The sequence below is a fragment of the Scylla paramamosain genome, chromosome 38, assembly GCF_035594125.1.
Source record: "Scylla paramamosain isolate STU-SP2022 chromosome 38, ASM3559412v1, whole genome shotgun sequence".
Lineage (NCBI taxonomy): Eukaryota > Metazoa > Arthropoda > Malacostraca > Decapoda > Portunidae > Scylla > Scylla paramamosain.
In genome coordinates, this window is record NC_087188.1 from 9,260,529 (window position 1) to 9,285,321 (window position 24,793).

Here is a 24,793-nt window from a genome sequence, read left to right on the forward strand (position 1 = left end):
GGTGACTTTCAAATTTATTCATAGTTTTAGTCAATGTACGTACGAAGGGATCAAGAGAGAAAAGCTGGACACACATGACTTCACTGGCCTTGTCCACACACACACACACACACACACACACACACACACACACACACACACAATCAGGTATGTTTTCACGATGGGATTATGTAGATTCTCGTTTTCTCTCTCTCTCTCTCTCTCTCTCTCTCTCTCTCTCTCTCTCTCTCTCCATTTATGGCTCTGTTTACGTTTGTTTCTTAAAAGAGAGCAGGCCTCGTATTTTGAAACGTTCTGTTCTCTCATAAGTACTATTTTCAAAGGCCACAGAGATGATTAGTCTTGTTCTCCTAAGTGCTTTCTCCACTGCTGATACAGAGTACTTGGCAAAATATCACTAGAATCACGAGAACATGCTTCATTCCAGTAACTTTCACTATAGCGTGTTAAAAGTGGGCAAAGTAAGGAGTTTCAGAGTGCAGTTTTGTGGGATTTTTTTCTCCATCCGGCATGTGGTGTTTCCCTCTGGAGGCGGTAAGTGAACTAGAGCATCATGGCGTGTGTGCTGGTAGGCCTGCGTGTTTGCTTCCACAATTTCATCCTTTTTTCCTCGTTTCCTTCTATTTTGGTGAGTTTACCGGTTTGTTTTGTAGTCAGTGGTGAATCATGAAGTATATTTTCCAGCTCAGTGTCGAGTTTAAGCTGATTTTCTTTGATTAATGAAGCTTATGATTGCTGTGCTTTGTTTTGTGCGTATAAGGTGCCAGGAGACTAAACTACATGGCGCTGGGGAGTGAAGAAAGTGTTAGGGGACTGAATGTTGTGTTAAGAGAGTACGTAATGATGATGATGAAGTGTTCTTGGCGTTAGGAAAGTGTATTCTACTTAGTGTTAGGAGACTGTGCCTGATGTTATGAGAATGTGTTTGACGTTATGAGAATCTTCGTGGTGTTATGAGAATCTACGCGGTGTCAGGAATGAAGCAAATACATCTCGCCTCACTCAGTCAGTTATGCGGAGGAAGAATTGAGTGAGAAAGCAATGAGGAAGAATTCAAAGATCTTGCCTCACACAATGCTTCTGTACAGGAAATGTGACGAAACAGGAATGAGGAATAATTTTAAAAAATCTCGCCTAACACAATCACTGCTGTACAGGAAGAATGGCGAGGCATAGGAATAAGGGATAATGAAGTAATATTACCTTATACACACAGGGAAGAGTAACGAGATGTAAAAAATGGAGAATGATTAAGTAATATTACCTTAAACAATCACTTCTGTTTGGGAGTAACAAAGTATAGGAATTACAGATAATTAAGTAATATTAGCTGATAAACTGTTTTGTAGAGGAAGAGTAACGAGGTATAAGAATGAGAAATAATTAACCAATCTCATCATATACAATTAGTTTTATCCAGGAAGAACAGCAAGATACTGGGACGAGGAACAATGAAGTAGTCTTACACAGTCTGTAAAGGAAGACTATCTAAGTATAGGAATGAGGAACAATTAAGCCGCCCCGCCTCACGCAGCATTTACACTCTGGCCTTTCCGGGACCAACACTCGTACTGCGCTGATAAAACATGCTCCGCGAACACCAAGCGGCGCATCTCATATTCCTCGCCAGTCGTCTCAAGAATGCGCAGGTCACTCGCGGCACATCCCACGCTGCCTAAGCATTCCCGTCACCCCGTCACCCCGTCGCCTGTGCTTCCGTCCTCTCGTGTGATGGTAACCCAAAAGCTTATGATAATGAGAGCAGCGCTGGGTGAGGTTTCAAGTTTCTCTTTTACCGTCACACTTGTTTTGTGATGAGGCTTCGCGTTGTGTAATAGTGATGGCTTCATGCTTCGTGGCTGCGTGGTATTCTGGCTGGCTGAGGGTGAGGGTTCGAAGCTTCGTGAGACTAAAGAACGTATTCTGAAACGTTTCGCGAGTGTTTTTGAGATAATGCAGTGAAAGTTGTTGCGATTCCTGAATGGTGTTTGATTAATATAATGAAAGAAAAGGGATACATGGAAAAGGAGGGTCATGAGGGAGAGAGAGAGAGAGAGAGAGAGAGAGAGAGAGAGAGAGAGAGAGAGAGAGAGAGATAGTAATAATAATAAGATATATCAGCGCATGACAAACAATCCGAACTAAACTACGTGAGGGTACCTGGGCATACCTGGGCACCTCCTTCCCCTTCTCCTCCTCCTCCTCCTCCTCCTTCACCTTTTACTCGCCTTTTTTTTTGCTTTATTAAGTGCTATTTCCTCTCTCTCTCTCTCTCTCTCTCTCTCTCTCTCTCTCTCTCTCTCTCTCTCTCTCTCATATTTTGTGTTCCTTTCGTCTGACTATGTGTGTGTGTGTGTGTGTGTGTGTGTGCTTTGTTTACTTATTTGATTGCTCATTCTTCCCATGGTTCTTTTTCCATTTGCTTTGTTCTCTCTCTCTCTCTCTCTCTCTCTCTCTCTCTCTCTCTCTCTCTCTCTCTCTCTCTCTCTCTCTCTCTCTCTCCAGGTAAAGACAAAGGTGTATTATGAGTGTGTGTGTGTGTGTGTGTGTGTGCATGAAAACACACCTCATGACCTTCCAACCCCAGGACTCTTTCGATTATGTGGTGGTGGTGGTGGTGGTGATGGTGATGGTTGTGGTGGTGGTGGTGGTGATGGTTGTAGTGGTGGTGGTGGTGGTGGTGGTGGCTCGTTATCTCCTCCATTCCCCTTCTCTGAATCACCCAAGTCTCATTCCCTTCCATTCCTCCACTCTTCCCCTCCCCTCCCTTCCCCTCCCCTCCATCTGTTTCCTCCACTCCCTCCCTTGTGTTCCTTTCCTTATCGCCTCCTTATCTCTTCCCTACCCATTCTTGGTTTCCCATCTCCGCTCCCTTTCCTTCTTTATCGTTCTTTTCCTCTTTTCCTTTTTTTCTTTTGCTTTTTCGTGTTTGTCTTCGTTTCTTTCTTTTATATTTCATTTTTCCTTTTCTTACTCCTTTTTCTCCCTTCTTCCTCTTGTTTATTTTCCTTTCCTCTATATTCTTCTTCCCTTTCTCCTTCTCTTGATCTTTCATTATTTTCTTTTATTTTCTTACTACCCTCTTATTCTTCCTTTTTGTCTCTCATTCCCTCCTCCTCCTCCTCCTCCTCCTCCTCCTCCTCTTCTTCTTCCATCGTATACCTTTCTCCTCCTCCTCCCACGGGCTTCTCCACCCTTCTCTCCCACTTAAATTCCCTCCTCCTCCTCCTCCTCCTCCTCCTCTTCCTTCTCCTCCTTCTCCTCCTCCTTCTCCCTCCTTTCCCCCAATTCCACGCCCTTTTCACGTCTCTCCTTTTCTCTTCCTTCTCCCACGTCCTTTCTCCCTTTCCTCTTCCTTTCCCTTCCTTTCCCTCAGTGTTTTTTTTTTTTTCCAAATAACGCCTCATTTACCTCCATTAGTAGTAGTAGTAGTAGTAGTAGTAGTAGTAGTAATAGTAATAGTAGTAGTAGTAACAAAGACAGATAGGAAAAATAAACACTTTTTTTTATCTGTGTGCATTTAGTTCCCATTGAGAGAGAGAGAGAGAGAGAGAGAGAGAGAGAGAGAGAGAGAGAGAGAGAGAGAGAGAGAGAGAGGGAGAGAGTAGAGCATGTTCTTCCCACGATTACTTAGGGGCAAATAGGGAAGGTCTCTGTGTATATAGAGGGAGGAGGGTATGGGAGGAGGAGGAGAAGGAGGAGGAGGAGGGGAGGCTGAAAGTGATACAGTGGGAGCTTTTGGTGATACAGTAGACCATGGAAAGTATAGGAACTAGTTAATCTACACAAGATTTCTACCCTGCTAATCATGGAAACGAACATAATGATAGATAGATAGATAGATGGGTAGGTAGGAAGGTAGTAAGTAGATAGATAGATAGATAGATAGATAGATAGATACTGTAGTTTGATAGATAGATACTGCAGTTAGATAGGTAGATAGATAGAATGCTTTATTGACTCACTGATAGGAAATGATTCATCACCAATGTTCAGATACAAAATTCAGAATATACTTCACATAAAAAAAATACCACATATCACATTAATTAAGTAACTAGAAGAAGACGTTTAATTTCCGATATAAATGTTAAATTCTAAACATGAAAAAGAGAAAGGGAAAAGTAAGTACTTCTCTCTTTTTTACTTCTTTTTTTTTCCCCTCCATACAAGCGTTTAAAATTGGAGTATCAAGGAAGAGAAAAAGATGGCTGTGCTGACTGAGAGAGGAAGAAAGAACAGGAAACAGGGGAAAGAAAGAAATAGGATACTGGAAACAAAAGGAGCATTAGAAGATAGAGAAGGAAAAGAAAACAAGAAAGATAATGTACGATGAAAAAATTTAATAGCTAAGTGAAATAAAGAGAGAAAAGGAAGACAGCAGTGAAAAATAAGGAGAATGTGAGGGAAACGGAGGTGATTAGGAAGAGGAAGGGTCACGGAGAAGGAGGAAGGCTTAAGGAGGAAGGAAGAAGAGGTAAAGAAGGGAATGGGCAGGTCAATGAAGGGAGTGGAAGGGAAAATGTGGCCATTACTGTGAAGGGAATGACCTTTGACCTCTGGCATAGCACTGAGAGAGAGAGAGAGAGAGAGAGAGAGAGAGAGAGAGAGAGAGAGAGAGAGAGAGAGAGAGAGAGAGAGAGAGAGAGTTTGTGTTTGTGTGCAGTACCAGAAAGTAGATTTAAAATATTAAAAACTTCAGTGCATTAGAGAGAGAGAGAGAGAGAGAGAGAGAGAGAGAGAGAGAGAGAGAGAGAGAGAGAGAGAGAGAGAGAGAGAGAGAGAGAGAGAGAGAGAGAATATAAAGGCAGCCAATACTATTTTTTACTAATGAGCACACTGTGTACTTTGGCGAACCAATCTGACCTTGGCATGAACTTAAGGGTGAACAGAAATGATGAACGCCCTTTAATCTAACCCTTGATGACTCTTACACACTTAACGCCCAAGAAACTCCTCCCACTCTCCCGGCAACTCCCTTTTACTCCCTCTCCCTCTCTCTCTCCCTCTCCTCCTCTCCCTTTCTCTTTCTCACGCCTTCAAATCTGCATCCTGATTCTACTTCTTATCTTTTTTTTTTATCCTGTTCTCTTGTGTTCGTATCTCTCCCTCTCCTTTATCCTTATCTCGTTTTCTTCCTCTTCCTTCCCTCTTCCTATCTTCTCTCCTTCGCGGATCGCTTAAGAGGAATCTTTGATCCTATCTTAACATTCTCACGGAAGAGTTATCGAGTGTTTTTATCTCTTCCTCACTTCTTTATTCTCTCTCTCTCTCTCTCTCTCTCTCTCTCTCTCTCTCTCTCTCTCTCTCTCTCTCTCTCTCTCTCTCTCTCTCTCTCTCTTTTCGTTTTTTTATGATGCATTTGTTATTTATGTTTTTTTTCTTTATCTCATTTTATCTCTTTTTTTCGGCTCTTCTGTTATCGCTTCATTCATCTCTTTCATATAGTAGTCTTCCTTTTTTTCTTCTTTCTTCACCTTCCTGTTCTTCTGGTCTTAACTTTTATCTTATCTTTCTTCTCTGACAGTTCTTACCTCCTCCTCTTATTCCTTCTGCGTTTCATTCTTCTCCTCTTCTTTTATTTTTTTACTCCTTTTCTCTTCTTTATCTTTAAACATTATTTTTTATGTTAATTCTATTCATTGCATTATTTTTGCTATCTATATCACTTTTTTTCAAATTTTCCTTACCTTCTTTGTTGTTTCCTTAATTTTCTGATTTTTTAAGTATTTTTGTTATTTTTTTATTTAATTTCTCGTTCTTTTAGTCTTCTTTATGTTATCTCTTCTCTGTTCAGTTCCCAGTCGGTATTTTCATATTTTTCTTAAATTTCTAGTTTTCTTTTCCTTAATTCATCTCTATCTTTCCCTTTAATCGCTCCTTCGCTCTTATATCTTCTCTTTTCTGAGCTTATCTCCTTTTTTTTCAGTATTTCCTTCTTTCCTGTACCTTCTTTTCCTAACGTCTTATCTCCTTCCACTTCAGTATTTCCTTCTTCCCTAATTCATTTTTTTCCCTTAAATTCTTAACATATCTCATTTTCCTTCAGTACTTTATTTCCTTCTATGCTTTCGCTTTCTTAACTTCCTAAGTTGACTCCTTTCCCTTCAGTCTCTCCTTCCTTTACATACCTATCCTTTTCTCGCCCTTCCTCTCCTTTCCCATACCCTCTCAACCTCCATCCTCTCTTTATGGACCCGTATTACCTTTCTACTCACCCTCTCTCCCTCCCACTCTCACATCCACTCCCTAATCGCTGTCAATCTCGACTCTGCCGCCGCCCCTCACATCATCAGTACACTTTGGAGTCTCTGCCGGAACATTATCAGCGTCCTTTTCACACCATATCTCACTATCTTTCATCCCATACACCGCTCCATCCTTGTCTATCCGCCCTCAGGTATCGATCTATCTTGCCCTTCAATCACTACAGGTGTGAGGCGCGGTCTGGTCACTCTGCAAGGTGGTTCTCGAGCGGGGGTCACTTAATGATGGTGTTTGGAGTTTCGAAACGTTGCGTGTGCGAGGCGAAACCTGAATCCGAAACAGGCGTGAATGGGAGTAAACGAGGCGAGTTAATTTGTACTTTACGTTGAGTTTACGTTTAAATGCACGCCATTTTCTGTGTTTAGAGGCGATTATTGGATTGTAGGCTGGGCAATAGAGGAAGGAATACTGGCATAATAGTCATGTTTCGAAACCCGTCATGCAACGAAGCTTCGAGTTAAAAAGTGAAACACAGCGAGGGAAGGCAACTCATTTATGCATCGCGGGTGACTTATAAAGGGCCGTGCGCCTCTCCGGATGGGCTTAAAAGCATATCAACGTCGTAAAGTAGAAACAGAGAGATGACAGAGCCTTCCAGCACATTTGTAGCCGAGATGAACGAGATCAGGCGGCCGTTGTGCGCATGCGCGGCCAAAGGTGAGGGTCCAGTGCTGATAAGCGCCGCCAGACTTTACATAATCGATGGCGAAACGGCTTTAAAACGAACGTGGCTAATATTTTGTAATTTTACCCCTTTTTTGGGAATTTTCCTTAACACCTTGTTGCATAATTTACTCTACCTCGCCTTTCTCTTTGGCTATTGTCACACAGACTCGTTACTTTCACCTTTATATAACCACGCGTCGAGTTCCTCTATTATGTATACGAATAATTACCTGGTCATTGCCTTACCTGTATGATCACAGCATCCTCGGTACCCTGCTGTTGGTCACCTGGGTCACGCTAGTACCGGGGGAGGTGTGGGTGGCGGCGCAGGTGTGGGTAACGGTGAGGGCGGTGTAGGGGTAAGCGCTAGGGGAGCACGGGGCCTGGGTACCCTGCCTGCCACCCTTCCTCAGCGGCCTGTTTGGCGATAGAAAATGCTGAGTAACAGAGCAAAGAGCACAACCAGTCTACCCGCGGGAACCTGATAGGAGAGAGAGAGAGAGAGAGAGAGAGAGAGAGAGAGAGAGAGAGAGATTCCCACGACCTAGTTTAACGATTGGCCACCACAGACTCGTCAAAAGAAAGAGGGAAAAAAGGGAGAATAACTACGAATGTTAAAACTTCTCTCAGTTTGGCCAACGCTTTAAGACAAACACGGTGTAGCCAACCACTCTCACGCCACCCAGATAAAGGAGATCGATGGGAAAAAACGAGGAGGCTCAGAGTAAACAGCGAACTTTTAGCAAGAAAAGAGTTTTGTGGGTCTTTAAATATTCCTTTTTTCTTTCGAGTTGAAGTGTTAGAAAGAGTGTTTTGCTATGTATCTTTTGTTTTCGATCAATTTTATACAAGGACTGCTCTGCGTTTGACTTAAGACTTCTTGCATCTTCCATTATTTTCTGATCTTTGTATAGTCTAACAATTCTCTTCTTTATGTATTTACATCTCTAAATTTAGGTGTCCCTCTTTACTTTCCATTTTTCCTTCTCTCTCTCTCTCTCTCTCTCTCTCTCTCTCTCTCTCTCTCTCTCTCTCTGTCTCTCTTCCTCTTTCTATGTGTTTACTTGTTCCTTTTTTTCTGTCTATGAGTTTTAGAAATCTGTTTTGCGTGTTCATATATTATTCACATCCTTTATTTCCATGTTTTCTCTCTTTCTCGCTCAAACAAATGAAAATAAAGGAGCTTTTAATGTGACTTTCAAGTAACTGTCATTTTTACCTAAATTTTCGCCTTTGATTCTCCTATAAAGGAAAAAAAAAAGTGAGAAAACATTTGCTTATTATGTTTAACTTTTTTATGTTGATGAAATGAGGACAAGAAAGGAGAGAAAGAGAAACGGAGGAAGAATAAAAGAAGGGAAGAGGAGAGACAAGACATGATGACGCGAAGGTAACGCGACAGAAAGATACACACGAAGAAGATGAAGAAGAAAAAAAAATGCATATTTGAAACAAAAAAGAACAAAGGACACGAGAAGAAAACAGAAGATGAAAAGGTGAAGATGATACGACACAAGAATACAAAGAGAAAGAATGGGTGTCAAAACAGAGAGAGAGAGAGAGAGAGAGAGAGAGAGAGAGAGAGAGAGAGAGAGAGAGAGAGAGAGAGAGAGAGAGAGAGAGAGAGAGAGAGAGATAGCACCCCACGCTGTTTCTTCGCATCAAACATTCCACACGGACACACAAACTGATTCATAACGCTAATGGGGCAATTTAGGGCGATACTATCTCTCCGGGGGAAAGGTATGGCTCACACACACACACACACACACACACACACACACACACAAACGTTGATTTTACAAAAGAAAACGTATTCAAATTTCACTCCTGAATAATCACAATACTCAACATCTGTAGTAAATTAAAGTACAAATCTCGGTTTTATTTTTACTAGTCAATTATTTCTGTAAAAAAAAAAAAAAAATAGGAAAAGTGTTGTTCTCATGTCAGGGAAGATCAGAGAGAGAGAGAGAGAGAGAGAGAGAGAGAGAGAGAGAGAGAGAGAGAGCAAACAATTAACAATATAAAAAAAGTAAATTAATTATACACAACAAACATAATCCCTCTTTCTCTTCCCCTCCCCCCCCCCACCTCCACAAGAAAAAAAGAGAAGAAAATGGGAACAGAAAAATATCAAAGGGGAAACTTAATTATTTCTTCACCTGCCTTAGCTAATCCATTTCACAGCCAATTACCTGAGAAAGCAAGAATCACTATGTACAATTTTACTGCATTAGCTCCACCTTTCACATCTCATTTTTTTTTTCACTTTCTTCCATATTTCCTTGTTTATCATCGCATTTATCCTTATTCGTCCTTTTTTTATTCGTACTGTCACCTGATGTGTTTTATAATTTCGTCTCTCTCTCTCTCTCTCTCTCTCTCTCTCTCTCTCTCTCTCTCTCTCTCTCTCTCTCTCTCTCTCTCTCTCTCTCTCAGTGTTAAGATAAATATGAATAGTCGTCAAAAATGCTTCTTTCCCATTGGTTAGTTTCTTCTCTTCTTCGCTGCCACTTCACTATATGAAGAAAAGAAATGAAAGAAAAAAGTTGTATCTAATTTCAGTTTCAATATGTTTTGATATTTGTCTGTGGTTTTCTTTTTTTTCTTTTATCTTTTTTTTTCTCTGTGATTGTTGCTTGGTATGTTAGCGTTGAGATGATACGCCCTCTCTCTCTCTCTCTCTCTCTCTCTCTCTCTCTCTCTCTCTCTCTCTCTCTCTCTCTCTCTCTCTCTCTCTCCATCACAAAAACCCCCAAAAAGACGAAATCTTATTGAAACAAAGACAACATCGATTCTGACAACAAGCTTTGGTGTAGTAGAGATATTGGAAGTGGTGGTGATGGTGGTGGCGGTGACCTGGATGTTGCCGCCTCACCACAACACTGGTCAGGTCACAGGTCAGCTGCCGTGCTCACGCCCTAGTCTTATATCACTCGAATTTGACCTCCACGGCACCCCTTGACCCGCCCTGGTGTGGTCAGTAAAATCTTGAGTTGAAAAGAGAAGGCAGTGAGTTTCGGGTCCGATTGCGTTTTGTTTTGTCTGAATTTCTTTCCTCATTTGATTTGCAGTAATGATAAGCTGATTTCGTTATTTATTGCTCAGGTTTGTCTTCCTTTTGTTGTCTTTGCTTCATTTAATTGATTCGGACTTTTCTGACATGCAAAATTAATCTTATTACCTTGTTAATTGCACGATTTTGCATTTTCTTTCTTTCTCTCTTTCTTTCTTTTTGTTTTAATATGCTGTTCATTATCTCTTGGCTGCAAATCTTATCTTATTTCTTTATTTATAGCACAATTTGGCCTTCTTCCTTTTTTTTCCTTCGGTAATTTTTCATTTTCTCTCGGTCATGAAAAAGAATTCATGATTTATGGTGGCACAATCTCCCTATTTTTCCTCAATTTGCAATATAATTTACACACCAGAGTCTTTTATTCTGCTTTTTCTTTGTCATTTTGCCACTCTTTTTTTTCACCTTTCCCTATCTATACATCATCCTGTGTGTTATATTATACATTTCAACTTCATATTTCTCTCGTGGAAATGTTATGGCTTTATTTAGACTTTTCCTGCATCACCAAGGTCGGCGAGAAATTTTTATAACTTCATTAGACTTTGATTTACTGCACATAATATCTCCCTCGCGTCCTCCAAGTCAGGTTTGGTATCACGTAAATCTAAGTCACCGCTAATAAGTAAGTGAATAAAAAGGTAAAGGAGAAGTAGTGAGTATAATAAACACACACACACACACACACACACACACACACACACACACACACACACACACACACACATACACACGTACGCACAGGCACACAAATCAAGTAACAAATGAGCATATAAATAATAATAAACCTTGTGAAGTATAGACATAAAAAAAAAGCCAATTAACTAAAGAAACAGGATCCTAAAGCCGGAAGTGGAAGAGTAAGACCGACAGGTGGAGAGGTGCACACACACACACACACACACACACACACACACACACACCTGTCGAGATATTCCTCAGGTAATCATTCTCTCTTATGCTAATGAAGAGCTTGTTTATATTTTCGCCCTAGTTTACTCCCACCAAGAAAGAAAACAAGGTAATTTTGTTGATTTTCCCACGTCCTGGTGGTACAAGAATATGAATAAAAGTTAATGGGAAGAAATGGAAGAAAATAGCTAGAGTTATGAGAAAATCTGGAGTGAGAGTAAAGAAAGTAGAGAAAATATAGTTTAAATTATGAATATATGGGGAGAAAGGAAAAAAAAAGGAAAGATGATGAAAGTTAGAAATAAAAAAGTCAGCAATAAACGTAAAACAAGAAAAAAAAAACAGAAAAATCCAGTTCACATCCTGAATATATGGACGAAAAGGAAAAAAAAAACTAGAATTAATAAAAAGTCACCAATGAAGGTATAAAAAAAACAAAACAAATGAAAATACAGTTAGAACCATGAATACGTAAACAGGGAGAAATAAACAAGAAAACTAAAATACACATATAGAAAAAAAAGAAAAAAAACATGAATTAGGAGACGAAAAGAGAAGAAAAAGGCGACGAATCTTCTCTCCCCCCCTGGCATCTTCACCCAGTATACGTGCAGACCTCATAAGTTTAATGATAAATATATAAAGAGACTGGCGGTGTATATAAAGAGGGAAATAAATGTTCCAAGGACTTCCCACATCCTGGTGCTGGCAGGGAAGACCGGGAAGAGGAGGCGTTAAGGGAGAGGGAGGGAGGAAGAGGGAGAGGAAGAGAAGAAGGGAAAGAGAGAGAGAGGGAGGGAGGAAGAGAGAGAAGATAGAGAAGAGGGAAAGAAAGAGGAGAGATGGAGGAAAAGAAGGGAGAGAGAGAAGAGGAAAGATGGAGGGAGAGAAGGGAGAGAGAGAAGAGGAATAGAAGAGGAAGAGGAATAAAAGGGAGAAAAGAAGGAAGGAGAAAGGAAGGGAGGAAGAGGGAGAGAAAGAGGAGAGAGGGAGGTGAAGAAATGTGAAGAGAGGACGTGGAAGAAGAAGAGAGGGGAGGAGGAAGAGGAAGAGAGGGCAGAGTGGAAAGGAGGAAGAGGAAGAGTAAGGAGAGAGGGAGGGAGGGAGGGAGGGAGATGAAGTGAAGATCCCACTGAAGAGTTCAAAGTGGTGATAACAATTAGCTAGTAAGGTGGAAGGCATCCTCCCCACCCCCTCTCTTAGCCTCCAGTCATTCCTCACACCTCCCTAGCTTACCTCCCCCTCCTCCCTTCTCCAACATATCATCCCCAACACTCTCCTACCGCCTCCCCCACTCCCTCCATCTTGCCACCCATCCCCCCTATAACTCCCTCTCTCTCTCTCCTGTTCTGATTGGGTAAGTGATAAAGTGGTGTCATTTATGAAGCACCTGATTGGTCTGATGAGTTACACCGTCAGGTTATAACATTTAATTGGCTGCTTGATATACTGGCTTAACTTCGCCCTGTCTAGTTGCTCAGCTTAAGGTTATGACGCGGAGTTTAATGTTTTTTTATGTATAATCTGATTACTTGTATGAGTTATGGTACGGTTGATAACACGTGGTTAGCTCTCTGGCTCGCTGTGGCTCAAGACTCCCAATCTATATAACACGTGGCGGTGATATGTAGCAAGTTATAATTTCTTCTATAATCTCCCGCTTACACTAAACATTATAATCCTCCCACCTGATTACTTATGATTATTATAAAAACCTGCATTTAGTTGATTTGATTTACCTGTGTGACTAATGACTCGCCTTCCCACAAGACAGGTAGGCTCGTATGTTGGTATTGTTTGTAAATATATGCGTTTTTTGCTCTCTGATTGCTCGTGAGTTGCGTGACGTCAGACATGAATAGCCAATGGGGAAAAGTGTGTGTGGGTGACGTCACAAACATATAAATGGTGACGTCTCGTTTGTCCTTCTTTTTTATACGTGGACTTCCCGGTGTAGGCGAACGAATGACCACGAAACACACACACATACACACACACACACACACACACACACACACACACACACACACACACACACACATGACAAAAGCCAAACATCACTGAACATGAGTCACTAAATTTGATATCCTCTTCCTCCTCCTCCTCCTCCTCTTCCCATCATTAAGGAGCGGTGTGATAGCCATGAGGGACCGGCGCCTCCTCTTCGCCTCGTCTGCGTCACCGCCAGGAGGCATGCTGGTTCCTGATGCGATCGCCACACGTGAACGCCGCTGACACCTGGCGCGGACAGGTATGAGGGAGGCAAGGTGAGATAGTGGGGAGAATTATGTTTGCGTTGTAGTGTTGCTTTTGTTGTTGTTGGTGGTGGTGGTGATGATGGTGGTAGTGTTGTTGTTGTTGTTGTTGTTGTTGTTGATCTTCATTTTCATCATCATTTTCTTTTCTGTTCTTGCTCTTGTTTTTCTACTTGTCTCATTCTCTTACTGCTACTACTGTTACTACTACTACTACTACTACTACTACTACTACTACTACTACTACTGCTGCTGCTGCTGCTGCTGCTGCTGCTGCTGCTGCTGCTGTTGCTGCTGCTGCTGATGATGATGATGCTACTACTACTATTACTACTACTACTACTACTATAACAACAACAACAACAACAGCAACAATAACAACAGCAACTACAACTACAACTACAACTTCTACTACTACTACTACTACTACTACTACTACTACTACTACTACTACTACTACTACTACTACTACCACTACTACTACTACTACTACTTCCACTGCTACTACTACTACAAATACTACTACTACTACTACTACTACTATAACAACAACAACAACAACAACAACAACAACAACAACAACAACAACAACTACTACTAGTACTACTACTACTACTACTACTACTACTACTACTACTACTACTACTACTACCATTACTACTAATACTACAATACTACTAATACTACTGCTACTACTGCTAATACTACTACTACTACAATTACTACTACTACTGCTACTAGTACTACTACTACTACTACTACTACTACTATACTCCTAATACTACTACTACTACTACTACTGCTACTACTACACATAAATACTAATATTATTTGAGTCAGTGTGTGTGTGTGTGTGTGTGTGTGTGTGTGTGTGTGTGTGTGTGTGTGTGAGCGTGTGTATGCAAGTTTACACGATTATATATGACTATGCGCCTCTATTGTCCTTCCCAGTGTGTGTGTGTGTGTGTGTGTGTGTCAGCAGCTGAGGGTCAGGAGGGTCAGGGTGCGGCTAGTCAGGTGATGCGTCAGTGCTGCGTCCTGTGTCCAAGGTTGTGTAATAGCCTTGGGCGGGGAGGTTGTGATGGTGCTGGTGGCGATGGTGGTGGTGGTGGTGGTGGTGGTGGTGATGGTTAGTAATAGTTGTGAAGTGGAGAGGTAATGGCGGTAGATTTTTTTGTAGTAGTAGTAGTAGTAATAGTAGCGGTAGTAGTAGTAGTAGTAGTAGTAGTAGTAGTAGTAGTAGTAGTAGTAGTAGTTTAATATGCCGGTGTTAGTTTGAGTATTTTAAAACAAGAATTCGAAGTAATAGTAGTAAGTGATGGTGGAGGATGGGAGAGAGAGGGAGAGGGAGAGGGAGAGGGAGAGAGAGAAGAGAGGGAGGGAGGGACAGGAAAGGGAGGAGGAGGAAGAGGGCAAGATCAAGGGCTTGTAATAGCTAAAGAAAGACTCCTCCCTCCTTCATTCCTTTCTTCCCACCCTTTTCCTCCATCCCTCCACTCTCCCTTCCCTCCTTTCCTCCTTCCCTCCATCCTTCCTCCCGGATAATACACATAAGAAGGCAAGATCAAGGTGAAATCCTGAGAAGGTATAATATCCTTCTTCCTCCTCCTTTTCCTCCTGCTCCTCCTCCTTCCTTCTCCTTCGTCTTTCTCTATCGAGGTTCAAGGGAGGAAGGAATTGAGAGGGTGGGAGAGGGGAGGGTCAGGGATGATAACGGGTCCTGCATAGCATTTTCTTCCACCAAATCTTGTGTTCGCCCCGTCATGTTTAATGTCCGGATAGATGGATGGATGGTTGGATGGATGGATGGATGGATGGATGGTTGCATGGCTGTCTGTTAAAGATGTATGTATGTTTGTATGATTCTCTGGGTGGTTAATCGTCTGTCTGCCTGTTACACTGTCTGGTCAGTTGGTTGTCTGTTATCTGTCTGTTTGGCTGTTAAGTTGCCTGTTTCATTGTCTGTCTGTCTGTTTGTCTGCTTGATAAATGATCTATTTTGCTGTCGAACCGTCACGTCTGTCTGTCTGTTTGTCTGTCTCTCTTTCTAGGTGGCTGTTAAGTTGTCTGTCTGTCTGGCTGGTGGCTTGGATGTGTGTCTGCCTAATTCTCTCTCTCTCTCTCTCTCTCTCTCTCTCTCTCTCTCTCTCTCTCTCTCTCTCTCTCTCTCTCTCTCCGGACAAGTTTACAAGCCTCTTATCGAAATACCTCAAGTGTATTGCATGTTACTCAACGTTCCTTCCTCCTCCTTATCTTCGGCGGTGTTTCCTAACGCTAAATATGTACCAGAATTTTTCCCACCTTTCTTTTCTTCCAGTATAAAGCACATAGCAAGCTCTAGAGATGATTATTGCTTTAAAGTGGTGAGGTTCTTGTTATTATCACAGCGTGGGACGTTTTTGCAAGGATGGTGTCATGCAAGCTTCACGCAAATAGATACAACGCAGAATTTTGTAAGAGGTGCACGGTTGAGAACGTCAAGTAGATAGCGGGACGGATAGATAGACAATGGCCTCAGAAATGCACGGAACTTTGACAGAAAATTCAACTAGAAAACAGTAATTTACCACTTGAAATATAAAAAGTCATTGATTAAAGGTACATCACGTGAAACTTGCATCAACTCAAACTTTGACTATCCTGCAAAATATCTAAAGTAAAAACAAAAACAAAATGTGGAAATCTTTTAGAACTCATACGAGAAAGAAGGGGAGGAAGGAAATCGTCACACTCACGACGGGAACTAGCAACTGTACTACTGTTGGTTACGTGTGCGACGAACCCCCAACTCTCCGCCCCTCAGTAACAATAACACAAATCTGAGCAGAAATACGAGTGGGAAGTAGTTTGTGCACAGTGACGTTTTAAAAGTTTGTGATTGTGGTGAGTCAAGTTTTCCACAATATTCGTGTTTCCTTTGCATGTCGACACTTTGGGACACTTTGAGGATGGCCCCGTGCAAGGTCCCTCGTTTTGGGGTCACACTGGTAATCCTGCTCGTCCTTGGTTCCCAAGGTCCCGGATGTGACGGGCGGGGTCCGTGTGAGCCTCCCTGACCCTCTACACCCCCATCCACGCCCGCACCGCCACCCACGCACCACTAGCCACCACCTACACACCCATTACCTTCCTTCATACACCCCATCCTCACCCACACGCCTTTATATCCAGACTCATAAACCTCTCACGACTGTCAGAATCTTTGTCCTCCACCCTCACTCCTCACCCACACCCTCATCCACCCCACCTGCGCCCCTCGTCACCACCCACACACCGCCCCACCCAGCCACCCACTCATACTGTCATCATCCCACACACGCCTCCCATTCCACCTTATAACTATTTCCTTTCTTCCACCTTTTTTTTTCACCACACCCACCTCTGCTCTCAGCCTCCCCTTCACTGTATGGCTCTCAGCTTAAGGTTCTCTCCACCACTTCACTGTTTGCCTTTACCGTGAGTCGTCTCCAGGCTGAGTGTTGTGCAGGGGCTCGCCTCTCCACACCCTCCTTTTCTCCTTTTTATCCACTCTTCCTCCTTCCTCCGTCCCTCTCCAACCATAGACAACTTTTCTGAACACACACACACACACACACACACACACACACACACACACAATACCGAAACGTGCACACAGTCTTAGCATTACACAATAACACTTAGATGAGGCAGTTTTTTTATGTATTCATATACAATACAACACACACACACACACACACACACACACACACACACACACACACACACACACACACACACACACACACACACACACACAAGTACGTATATACAAAATGATGGTGATATATTTTTTGCATGTAATTCTCACGGTTTAAGTAGCAAAAAAATATGACTCAGAGGAAGGAAAACACGAGAAAATAATTCAAGTGGTGGCGGCGAGCGAGGTAACCACAGTGGCAGACAGGAAAGATAAGAAAGGGAATAAAAATAACGATAAATATAAATGGAAAAAAAAAAAAACACTTAGGGCCTCGGAACCCGTCGTGTTATTTACGTGGAAGGTCAATAGAAGGTCAAGGAAGGTCAGGGGTTACGGGTGGTAGTAATCAGTACTGCCTTTTTTTTTTTTTTTGTTCACTTTATTCCTACAAGTATGAAGGGCTGGGAATGTTCATGCCTTACCTGGGAAACAAAGAGGAGAACTCACCTGTTACACGCCCACGCCCACCCGCCCACGCCCGCCTGTCCACCCAGTTTCGCGTTTTGTTCTACTTGTTGTTGTTGTTGTTGTTGTTGTTGTTGTTGTTGTTGTTGTTTCTTCTTGTTGTTGGTGTTGTTCTTGTTCTTCTTATTATTACTGTTACCATCATCACTGTTCCCCTTTTCGCCACTCATCATCGCATCACTTAAGATATATTCACATCTCATCACTATTTGTCACCCCATCACCTTCTATCACCATCCACATCTCTGCCTTCAATCACTTTCCCTAAACACTCACCATCACCTATCACATTCACACCTTCACCATCAACACCTATCAAGCTCCCATCACCTTCCCGTCACCCCCTGCCCTTCACCACCCTGCCCCCTTCCCTTCACCACCCTGCCACATCTTCATCATCTCATTCATATCCTCATCACTGTCCTACCTCTTCACTATTCATAGCCTCTCCTTCACCGTAGTAGTAATAGTAATAGCAATAGAAGTAGTAGTAGTAGTAGTAGTAGTAGTAGTAGTAGTAGTAGTAGTGATAGCAGCAAAGAAGTAATTTCACTTTCTCTCTCTCTCTTTCTCTGTTTCTTTGAACATTCTTATTTATTTACAAAATCAAACGCTTATCATCCCATGGAATTATACATCGTGCATGAATAAAGGCTGAATTATGAATACACAATCATACTTTCCAATCACACACACACACACACACACACACACACACACACACCGTACCATCTTCTCAGCCATTCAGCCACCACCGTTAGGGACCAGGGATGCTGAAGTCAAGGACGAGGAAGGGGAGGGAGGGAGAGGAAGGGAGAGTGCGAGGGAGAGGGGAGGGAGGGAGGGCAAGGCGGCAGGTAAGTAGGAACCGTGTGAGTCAAGGCTGGGAGGGAGGAGGAGGAAGGCAAATGAAGGAGAGGAATAGAGATAGGGAAGGCAAAAGGAAGCAAGTTTTTAGACACGGTAAAAAGGAAGGAGAGAGAGAGAGAGAGAGAGAGAGAGAGAGAGAGAGAGAGAGAGAGAGAGAGAGAGAGAGAGAGAGAGAGAGAGAGAGAGTTATGATATTGGATCGAAGGTAGTGTGCGGGCGCGTGGGCGTGGAGGTGTGGAGAGAGGGTGAAGCAGGGTGAAGGCTTGTGAGGGAGAGCAGGTGAGGTGAGGTGAGGGAGGTGAATGAGGGCGTGAGAGAGGGTAAGGGACAGTGTTGTGAGTGATGAGAGAGTGAGAGAAAGGAGTGAGTAAGAGAAATGGCAGTTTAGAAAGTCACTGATTGCGAGAGAGAGAGAGAGAGAGAGAGAGAGAGAGAGAGAGAGAGAGAGAGAGAGAGAGAGAGAGAGAGAGAGAGAGAGAGAGAGAGAGAGAGAGAGAGAGACGTAGATACAAATAAGGTAACGTAATCTAACAAGTAAACAAGACAGGCAGTGCGAGACGAAGTGAGAAAAAAAAAGTGCAGAAAAAGGACGATCATTGAGAAGGAAGGAAGGGGAGAGAGAAGGAAAGGAGAGGGAAGGATCGACAGAGGGAGGATGCCAAGGACACATATTCACCCAGTATATCCACCCGTGTGCAATGACCCGGACACTGTATCCTTAGAAACATCCTCAATGTAGGACGGGAAGCGGATGTGCCCACTCTACAGGTCCTACAGGATGGAAGTCAAGTTTTTGCGACCTTCCTGTTGTTTTTTGTCGCCCTGGCCAGGCGCTCGAGGTCACGCAGTCATGGGGGAAGCATTGGAGAGTGCATTAATGGGGGACCTGCTTGGGATGTGATGACCTTACTGTGTGTGTGGCGGGGAGGTGGTCTGTGTGTGTGTGTGTTTGTGCGTGTGTGTGAAAAGTTCGCACAGGTATTAAGTTCACCCGTGTTTGAGGTGCCCAGGTGAAGGTAAATGATAAACGCAGGTAGCTATTTCTTCCACTTATTTATGAACTCCAGTGCATTGTATTGCTCGTTGTTCTGAGTCCTTATCGCCCATCGCGTGTGATTTACATGCTCGCCCATGAAACTACAAGCTCAATAAGGCTTAATTTACATCCTGGGATCTTAAGATTTACCAGCCTTCGTGAAAAGCTGTAAAGTTTAGCAATCCTTCTTTTTTTTTTTATTTCACACGGAAGTCCACGCATTCCCAACAAGAATAAGCCGGAAAAGATTATAAATTTTTTTGTCAGCATCTTTAGAGCTTTAGGTTCACGTCTCGCCATCTTAAGTGACCCATTGACATGATGAAGTCCGCACTGATTCCGAGAAAGTGATGCGAGAAAAAGTGGTTCTCTTACCTGGACTTTGACTCTCTGGCAACAATGTTCTGGTAATTGGAGCAAAAAATTGTGTTTCGGGTTTTAGTATTGTAATATTTTCTGTGCCTCGGCTGATATAAATTGCCGAGGCGTTACTTATATTGGGAGGGAAATAATATAAACACTTATTTACTTCTTGGATGCTTACTTTATTAGACGTTGAAATCTCCAGGACTTCTTGGCGTGTTTATGCAAATTTTATGACATGCCTTTCTGCTCAATAGATTAGCAAGCAATAGTTCGAGTTTCCTTCATTATCATCCCCTTCGTGGGCGTGATGTGGGGCGGGCGGAGTGGCGCCTGGGCCAGTTTTAGGGCCTGGGAAAGTGTGAGGATGTGGGCTGGCGTGGGGCCGCCCTGAGGTGACCTGGGCTGGCCTGTGTCGGGGGCGCGGGTGAGCTGCTCCCCGATGAAGATTCAACCCTCAGTTTTTGCTTCACATGCTCAAGAACTTCAACTTTCCACACCGAGTTAGCGGGTTGCCGCCTCCTCTCCCGCCGAGGAAACGCCCAGCTCCCCAACCAGAAACGCCCTGTGACCACGAGCGGAGCCAATCACGAGGGCCGATTTACCTCTATGTGGGAGGGGGGGCGTGTCTGCACCAATCGGGAGCGAGGCGGTGGGTGCGGCCGCCTCGCCCTGTCGCTGCTCCCCGCAACAGCTGGTGGCTAGTGCTTCCCTGGCCGCCGTAGGAGTAGGATCTGTGCGTTGCTCTCTCAGGGGTCCGGAAGCCTCCCTTAGTCCACTGGGTCTTAGGAACGCGCTGCTCTCTGGAAAAAAAGCAAGGAATACTGAGTCGGGAAATTGTCGCTTAAGTGTATAAAGATTGTGACCTGGTGACGAGCGAATGGTGCAGTGGCGTGCCTGATGTGTGCGTAACTTGTGCCGCAGCAAACTGTTATCGTAGTGACATATGCGACCAGTGTTTGCAAGGAACCATGAGCATTGTCTTCCTGGAGCGACGACTGTGATCTTACTCTCCCCTACTCGTCTCTTTCTCTGGTGAGTGTTACCTGCTTGTCTTAAAAACGTCCAGTGAGGTGCTGAGATTAAAAATGCTTGTGCTGATGAAAATATTGGTGAAGTCCCAAAAAATTACAAACGTTTGGTTCAGTTTCTCTGTCGTTTGTGTGGGATTGCTTGTGTGTTTCGTTGGAGGCCAAAATATTTAGTCTTTATTTCATCTTTTGGGCGAGAAAAGTTTCAAATGTGTTGAGATAGGTGCAGTGTAGATGTGTAAGTTTGAGGTGTGTGTGTGTTTGCCCTGATATCAAGGCAAAAAAGTATATAGGTCCAAGTTTGCAATCATTATAACTTCCCAACCTTAGGAAGATATTCAAGTTTTCTCCCTTTCTTTTTCACGTGTCAAACTAAAGAAACGAAAAGAAAAAAAAAAGTGAGTGAAAAAAATGCAGATCCCGAAACATTTCCAAATTTGAATGCATGGGAAGCAGCTTACGATCCACTAAGCCAGAGTTTCACATTTCCTCGGATTACAAACCGTCGAGTAATGAAATATGAAACAACGAAAAAAAAGAATCACTTAACCTTCCGTAAGTGGTTAATGGAGGCTTTAGTTTCTGGTGTAGCTCCTTCCTTCCACCGTTTTATGTCCGAAAATGATCTCGGAGTAAGAATTAGTAGCCATAACTGCATAGTTTTCCGAGTGTGTGGGGCGTTGAGATGGGCCAGTGCGGCAGGATAAGGTGGCTGATGCTCTTTTGGATGCATAAGGAGGATAAACGGATGCCTGAGGGACGAGGGAGAGGCGGGGAATGCTGCGGATATTCCCCGCGAGAAACAATTGCTGGAGTGAAGAGGTGGTGTCTTGGGGACTTCAACTCTCCTCTTACATTATCTTTCCCTCACTTAGATGTTGTAGTGAGTTGCGTCCCTCGTGGTTATCTCACCTGGTTATCTTACCTGGACGCATCTGATATAGTGCAAAAAAAGATTCCTATCGTAGCGTGAGGTGAAAAAGATTGGAAGGATTACCACACAAGTGTCTCGTGTTGCCAAGTGAAGAATAAAAAATCTTGTTCCTGTGCTGTAACTTTGTCTTTCCAGCATCACTGCAGTATTCGTGTGAGGTGAAGGGATTTCCACACAAATGCCTCATGTTTTTTTTATTTTTTTATGTGAAAAAGAAATGAACCTCGTGTATGTGCCGAGACGCACGTACATCTCCAGCCTCCCTACACTTTTGAAGATTACAATGGTGATGATATATTTTCTTAACCCATCAGAGAGTATAACACAGTCCTTTAACGTGGAGCTTGCCTGTGTGCTTGGATTCACTCGTGTTTCTAGGACCACACACTGATATCATAACGAAATCTCAAGAAGCTTCAATCTGGTACCAAAAAAAAAAAAAGAAAACCAGTAGCGATTCTTTTTTTTTCTTTTTAAGTATTAGAAAGGATGGTTATAACAGTCTTTAAACTTATAATTTGCTTAGTAACTAACTCATATCTTGGTAAGTAACTGAACACTCACAACATCCAACAAAACACTGGTGCTATATCGAAATCTCATCAGAAAGTACAATAGGAACCTTTTGTTCTTCATTTTTTATTATATTTTCCTATCAGAGAGAATGAATGTAATAGTCCTTCAACTTGTATCTTGTTAAATTTCTAAACCTTCGGAACCTCCAACTTAACATTGATGTCATACACACTGCTCATGACACGTTACAGTCTGCCAGCGAGGAGTGCATTACCAACATCTAACCAACCAGCGTGGATGCTTGTAACCGATTCCTTAAACGCACCTCCTGCATCTATCCGCCTAATTTCTCCAGCCAGTGAAGGTCTTCGACTCTGCCTCAGCTGTGTGCTCATTTATCAAGCGTTCGGCGCCGTAAAAAATCGCGTAATAGTTGCAGATTATATTGCTTAAGACAGTTTTCACCTTCTGACTACCAATGGGAAGTTTGGTCTCGTGTGCGAAGAGGGTTTGAAAGTGTGTGTGAGAGGGAGCGAACGGGCTCAGTAATTAAGGGGGGTATGAAAAAGAATAGTTAGTGAGTTCAGGTAACCAATGGACGAGGAGGTGAGAAAAGACGAAAGAAAAACACGCAAGTGGAAATGGTAAAGGGAACAAAAAAATGAAGACGAGTAAAGTTCGCAAATGATAACGAAACGGAGAGAGAAAAACCAAAAGAAGGGAATAACAATACAAGTTAAGAAAGCAGGAAAGAGAATGAGAAAGACAGGAGAGAGAAAAAAAAAAATGAGTAAATGTGGGTGGCCGATGAGGGTCGAAGAAACGAGGGAAGCAGTGGAGAGATGGAGAAAAAAAGGGGAGGAGTAGGTAGGAGAAGTGAGTGCGTAGAAGGAGATGGAGACGGAGGAAAGAAATAAAAAGTGGAGGCTAGCAGGTAACAGAATGAGGTGGAGGTAAGAATAGTGGGTGGAAGAGAGGTGGAGAAAAGTAGGTGATGGAGAGAAAATGATGGCAGAAGGACGTAGAGATGGAGGAAAGATGGGAGGAAAACACGACGGAGGCAATAAAACACTGGAAAACAGAGGGATAAAACGAATGAAAGGAAATGGAAGTAGTAGAAATTGTAGAGAAAGGATGATAATTGAGAGATTAAGGTCTAAAACAAGCAAGGACAGAAGACAAACGGTATGGAAAGAGGAGAAGAAGGAATAAGAAGTATTAATGCAGAGAGGAATATGTAGAGATTAAAATAAAATGAGGAGATGCTGGAAGGAAGACATGAGGAGGAGAAAAAGGAAGAGAGAAGATAGAGAGATTGAAATAGACTAAGAATTTGAAGGAAAAGAGGGGAAGAAGAATACGTGATGTAGGTCAGGTAAAGAAAGATTAACAGAGAGGAAGAAAAAAATCCAAATGAAATTAAAAAGACGAGGAAGAGAAGATGGAAGATGAGAAGACGCAATAACTTGTGTATAAAAGTGGAAGAGGAAAGAGAAAATTACAAAGGAAGTAAAGAAGACTGAGTACAAAAAAAAAAGGAAAAAAAAAAGTAGAGAGAAAAAACACGAGAAATTTAAAGTAACCTGGAAGAAGGAGAAAGAGGAGGGGGAGGAGGAGGAGGTGGAGGTGAAGTAATAGGTGTAGGGAAGTAGTGGGCAGTGGCGTTGAAGTGCGGGGCGGTGAGGGGTGAAGTGGTGAGGTGGTGTCCCTCTGGCAGCGCTGTAAACACTCGGGGAGGACACAGTCACCTTGGGGTAATTGGTCTTTTAACGCTCCCGGATGCACAGGTGAAGCGATGCGTTTGAGAGATTTAACCCACGGGAGAGAGAAGGAAGGTGGGTCCAGAGAAGGGGGGAGGGAGAGGAAGAGGTAAAACATACGAAACAATGTGATCTAATACTTGGACATCCCAAAAGAGGAAGCACATAACACTGGAGCAGTAGGAAATACGCGGTGTGTTTGTGTACGTGTTAGTGTGTGTGTGTGTGTGTGTGTGTGTGTGTGTGTGTGTGTGTGTGAGTCTTCAGGTTAAGGGAGTCCCCATCCCTGAGGCGAGTAAGGCGTCCTTCCCTCCTCTCTCCCTTGTCCTTCTCCTCCTCCTGACCTCCTCCTCCTCCTCCTCTACCACCACCTCCTATTCCTCCTCCTCCTCCTCCTCCTCCTCCTCCTCCTCCTCCTCCCTAAAGCGGTTCCTTCCTCTACCTGCAGCATGGGACTTTTTTTCTTCTTACTCACCTTCTTCAGTATCCTGCAGAAGGTACTAATTTAGATTTTTTTGTCCGTGCGGTAAATTACTTTGGAATTTGTCTATTTTTATATCAGGAAAAGGAATCTTAGTGTTGTGGTGGCTGGGTGATGAAACAGACAAGCTTGGTGTTGATTTGTATGTGTGTGTGTGTGTGTGTGTGTGTGTGTGTGTGTGTGTGTGTGTGTGTGTGTGTGTGTTTGTGTGTTAAAGCTCGTCTTTTTTAGATGTGGTTTAGTCTCCGTAGGTTTTTCTTTGTATTCTCTTGTGATTTCCTTTTGTTTCACTGCTTGTCTTTATCATCTTATCTCTTTCTTCTCGTCGTTTTTTCCTTCGCTAATATGATTTATCTGATTCTTTTTTATTACTTATTTTCTCACAAGCCATTCTCTCTCTTTTCCCTTTTCATCATCAGTACCATCCCATTCCCCTT

General features: G+C 42.9%; 1 protein-coding gene across 1 annotated transcript in view; it reads left to right on the forward strand.

Moving 5' to 3' along the window:
• The first annotated feature begins 549 nt into the window (after positions 1 to 549).
• Positions 550 to 24,793, forward strand: part of LOC135091907 (Krueppel-like factor 12) — a 48,577-nt gene continuing 24,333 nt past the window's right edge. The window contains exons 1-2 of the mRNA XM_063989971.1: positions 550 to 628; positions 13,051 to 13,191. The gene's annotated coding sequence lies outside the window, so the exon portion shown is untranslated. The remainder of the gene's footprint in view (positions 629 to 13,050; positions 13,192 to 24,793) is intronic.